The 5,244-nt window shown below is 40.3% G+C and overlaps 1 non-coding gene across 1 annotated transcript; it reads right to left on the reverse strand.

The window, feature by feature from the left end:
* Positions 1–2,961: 2,961 nt before the first annotated feature.
* Positions 2,962–3,033, reverse strand: TRNAY-AUA. The gene has a single exon. It is a non-coding gene; the product is annotated as a tRNA-Tyr (tRNA).
* Between the last annotated feature and the right edge of the window lie 2,211 nt (positions 3,034–5,244).

A 5,244-nucleotide genomic window follows, 5' to 3' on the forward strand; every position in this document is an offset into this window, starting at 1 on the left:
AGCATCTTTTAAATTCATGGCTGCATTCACCATCTGCAGTGATTTTAGAGCCCAAGAAAACAAGGTCTGTCACTGTTGCCATTGTTTCCCCATCTATTTGCCATGAAGTGATGGGACCAGATACTATGATCTTAGTTTACTGAATGTTGAGTTTTAAGTCAGCTTTTTCACTCTTCTCTTTCACTTTCATCAAGAAGCTTTTTAGTTCCTCTTCACTTTCTGCCATAAGGGTGGTGTCATCTGCATGTCTGAGGTTATTGATATTTCTCCTGGCAATCTTAATTCCAGCTTGTGCTTCATCCAGCCTGGCATTCTGCATATTGTACTCTTCATTTAGGTTAAATAAGCAGGTTGACAATATACAGCCTTGTCATACTCCTTTCCCAATTTTGAACCAGTCTGTTGTCCCATGTCCAGTTCTAACTGTTGCTTCTTGATCTGCATACAGATTTCTCCAGAGGCAGATAAGGTGGTCTTGGGTGTAATGCAGTACTTGGGTGCAATCTCAAATATGACAGAATGATCTCTGTTTTCAAGGCAAACCATTCAATAACACAGTTCAGTTCAGTTCAGTCACTCAAGTCTTGTCCGACTCTTTGTGACACCGTGGACTGCATCACGCCAGACCTCCCTGTCCATCGCAAACTCCCAGAGTTTACTCAAACTCATATCCATTGAGTCAGTGATGCCATTCAACATTTCATCCTCTGTCATTCTCTTCTTCTCCTGCCTTCAATCTTCCCAGCATCAGGGTCTTTTCTAATGAGTCAGTTCTTTGTATCAGGTGGCCAAAGTATTGGAGTTTTAGCTTCAGCATCAGTCCTTCCAATGAATATTCAGGACTGATTTCCTTTAGGATGGACTGGTTGGATCTCCTTGCAGTCCAAGGGACTCTAAATAGTCTTTTCCAACACCATACTTCAAAAACATCAGTTCTTTGGTGCTCAGCTTTCTTTACAGTCCGACTCTCACATCCATACATGACCAGTGGAAAAACCATAGCTTTGAATAGATGGACCTTTGTTGGCAAAGTAATGTCTCTGCTTTTTAATATGCTGTCTAGGTTGGTCATAACTTTTCTTCTGAGGCGGAAGTGTCTTTTAGTTTCATGGTTGCAGTCACCATCTGCAGTGATTTTGGAGAGCCCCTCCCACCCCCAGATTAAAGTCTGTCACTGTTTCCCATCTATTTGCCATGAAGTGATGGGACCAGATGCCATGCTCTTAGTTTTATGAATGTTGAATTTTAAGTCAGCTTTTTCACTCTCCTCTTTCATCAAGAGGCTCTTTAGTTCTTCTTCACTTTCTGCCATAAGGGTGGTGTCATCTGCGTATCTGAGATTATTGATATTTCTTTTTTTTAGATATATTTCTCCTGGCAGTGTTGATTCCATCTTGTGCTTCATCCAGCCCGACATTTCTCATAATGTACTCTGCATATAAGTTAAATATCACAGTAATCCAAGTCTATGCTCCAACCAGTAATTCTGAAGAAACTGAAGTTGAACGGCTCTATGAATACCTACAAGACCTTCTAGAACTAACACCCAAAATAGATGTCCTTTTCATCATAGGGCATGGGAATGCAAAAGTAGGAAGTCAAGAGATACCTGAAGTAACAGGTAAATTTGACCTTGGAGTACAAAATGAAGCAGGGCAAAGGCTAACAGAGTTTTGCCAAGAGAACGCACTGGTTATAGCAAATACCCTCTTCTAGCAACACAAGAGAAGACCTTATACATGGACATCACAAGATGGTCAATACTGAAATCAGATTGATTATACTCTTTGCAGTCAAAGATGGAGAAGCTCTATACAATCAGCAAAAACAAGACCGGGAGCTGACTGTGGCTCAGATCATGAACTCCTTATTGCCAAATTCAGACTTAAATTGAAGAAAGTAGGGAAAACCACTAGACCATTCAGGTTTGACCTATTTCAAATCCCTTACAATTATACAGTGGAAGTGACAAATAGTTTCAAGGGATTCAGTTCAGTTCAGTTCAGTCACTCAGTTGTGTCTGACTCTTTGTGACCCCATGAATCGCAGCACGCCAAGCCTCCCTGTCCATCACCAACTCCCGGAGTTCACTCAGACTCGTGTTTATCGAGTCAGTGATGCCATCCAGCCATCTCATCTGATAGAATGCCTGAAGAAGTATGGGCGGAGGTTTGCGACATTATACAGGAGGCAGTGATCAAGACCATCCTCAAGGAAAAGAAATGCAAAAAGGCAAAATGATTGAGGAGGCTTTCCAAAGAGAAAAGAGAAGTGAAAGGCAAAGGAGAAAAGGAAAGATAATTCTATCTGAATGCAGAGTTTCAGAGAATAGCAAGGAGAGATAAGAAAGCCTTCCTCAGTGATCAGTGCAAAGAAATAGAGGAAAATTATAGAATGGGAAAGACTAGAGATCTCTTCAAGAAAATTAGAGATACCGAGGGAACATTTCATGCAAAGATGGGCACAATAAAGGCCAGAAATGGTATGGACCTAACAGAAGCAGAAAATATGAAGAAGAAGTGGCAAGAATACACAGAAGAACTATACAAAAAAATCTTCATGACCCAGATAACCATGATGGTGTGATCACTCACCTAGAGCCAGATGTCCTGGAATGCAAAGTCAAGTAGGCCTTAGGCAGCACCACTATGAACACAGCTAGTGAAGGTGATGGAATTCCAGTTGAAATATTTCAAATCCTGAAAGATGATACTGTGAAAGTGCTGCACTCAATATACCAGAATTTGGAAAACTCAGCAGTTAGCCATAGGACTGGAAAAAGGTCAGTTTTCATTCCAATCCAAAAGAAGAGTAATGCCAATGTTCAAGTGAAAGTGAAGTCCCTCAGTTGTGTCTGACTCTTTGCAACCCCATGGACTATAGCCCACCAGTTTCCTCCATCCATGGGATTTTCCAGGCAAGAATACTGGAGTGGGTTGCCATTTCCTTCTCCAGGGGATCTTCCCCACCCAGGGATCGAACCTGGGTCTTCTGCATTATAGGCAGATGCTTTACCATCTGAGCCACCAGGGAAGTCCAAACTACCCCACAATTGCACTCATCTCACACACTAGCAAAGTAATGCTCAAAATTCTCCAAGCCAGGCTTCAATAGTACATGAATCATGAACTTCCAGATGTTCAAGCTGGATTTAGAAAAGGCAGAGGAACCAGAGATCAAGTTGCCAACATCCTTTGGATCATTGAAAAAGCAAGAGAATTCCAGAAACACATCTCCTTATGCTTCATTGATTATGCAAAGCCTTTCATTGTGTAGATTACAACAAACTGTGGAAATTTCTTTAAGAGATGGGAATACCAAAGGCAGACAGAGGAGTAGAAAGAAAAAAAGGCTTCAGGTATGCCCTGATTGGAAGCTGTTGGCATGGGAAACCTGTGGGCAGGTTATGGGGAAATATTAGGAATGTTGTGAATTATTCATCAAATCCTGGCCATTTGAAGTTGATTGTTATAGGGGTTTCTATTTGTTTCCCTAGACTGTCACTGGAGATAGAAGTTTGACTTCCTACAAGTCTGACTTATCACAGGCTGGCTTCCTGGGGGTGGTTGATTTCCTGGCCAAGTTGTTGCAGGTGGTGGGTCAGAGATCTGTTTTTATATATGATTTGGTCATTGTTAGCTTTACATTAAATCTCTCAGTGCAAAACACAGTATGATTATAGTAGGCAGTTCAGTACAGGAAAGGGCTTCCCAGGTGGCTCAGTGTTAAAGAATCCATCTTCCAATGCAGGAGACACAAGAGAGGTAGGTTCAATCCTTGGATTGGGAAGATTGCCTGGAGAAGGAATTGGCAACCCACTCCAGTATTCTTGTCTGGAGAATTCCATGGACAGAGGAGCCCTGATGGGCTGCAGTCCATAGAGTCACAAAAGAGTCAGATATAATGGAGCGCATCAATACAGTAAACCCAAGCCTGCCCGAGCAGCCCCAATTCATTACCCTTGCTGCGTACAAGCTACTGTATATCCTGATTCTAGTATATTCTTAAACTTAGCAATGCACAGCCCAAATAGGGGTCACTGCCAGAAACCTCTGAGTCATGCTAACAAACCCTTTTAGATCAGCTGTAAGCTTATCATGAAATTAGAAAGGTAATGTGACAAGAAAGGAAAGCAAACAGAAGTGATGACTGCTTTTTCTCCCCAAATTCCTTCATGGCCATCATGTTTCATCCACAAACCTCAATGCAACCAGTATATAAGCCTTTGAAATAACTCTCCACTGTTATCTCTCAGATTTAAATGATTTAGGACTGTGTCATCTGATAAAGCTGATCATACAGCTTTAGTGATAAGTTGGGCAACTTGGTGAAGAACTTGATGATATATCCTGATGGTTAAATTGCCCTTAGACAGGATGCCCCATGCAGGTGCTCAGAGACTCTGGGAATTGTAGAGGCACTGCTATGTCCATGACATGGGAGTTTAGATTGGAAAGGAGCATAAGACACTGAAAAGTAAGTGAACCAATCAGTCTCCCTTGGGTTTTGTTTGAACAGGAAGACAGACTGATTGTCAACCACTGAATGGATTTTATACATACCTTTAAAAATGTAGCACTTTAATGAGTTTCAACAATGAATAGTAACAATATGAAACTTTGACAGTGCTTTCTTACCATTCATTTAGAAACTTTTCTTCTTGCATTACCAGAGGCCATATTATTTAAACTTCTCCCACCACCAGCTGTCTGAGATGTTGCATGAATCCCATGTCTCAAATAATTTCAAATAAGATTGAAGAACAAATTGATTTCAGCTCAGTCTAATCAAATAAGCCTTTGATGATGGCATACCTTGTATTGAGCAGATGGTATACCTTGTATTGAGCAAAGAATAATTACATGTTATTAAGAGGTGATATTTTATTCCTGATCTCAAAACATAAGGAAGTGCAAGTTAAAGACTATGTTGGAAAAGCTTCATAACCACTAATAAAATTAAAACAAGTATTTGTACTTTTGACATCAATGGGAAATATAATACCAAATAAAGCATAGTACATGGAGTAGACAGAAAAAACAAAAACAAGAAAATATTGAAAAGAATATAATGTAATTAGGAAAAAAAGATGACAAAGAATTAAATTTCCTTTTTGAAAAGGAGAGATTAACTGTTTTCTTATCCATAAATGAATCCCATCCAAAAATGGCTTAGAAAGAAACTGAGATGCACCAGGAAAATCTAAGTAACCACAGAGTAGATGTTGCAATACTAATCTCGAAC

Source organism: Oryx dammah, unplaced genomic scaffold (assembly GCF_014754425.2).
Source record: "Oryx dammah isolate SB20612 unplaced genomic scaffold, SCBI_Odam_1.1 HiC_scaffold_1, whole genome shotgun sequence".
Taxonomy (NCBI): domain Eukaryota; kingdom Metazoa; phylum Chordata; class Mammalia; order Artiodactyla; family Bovidae; genus Oryx; species Oryx dammah.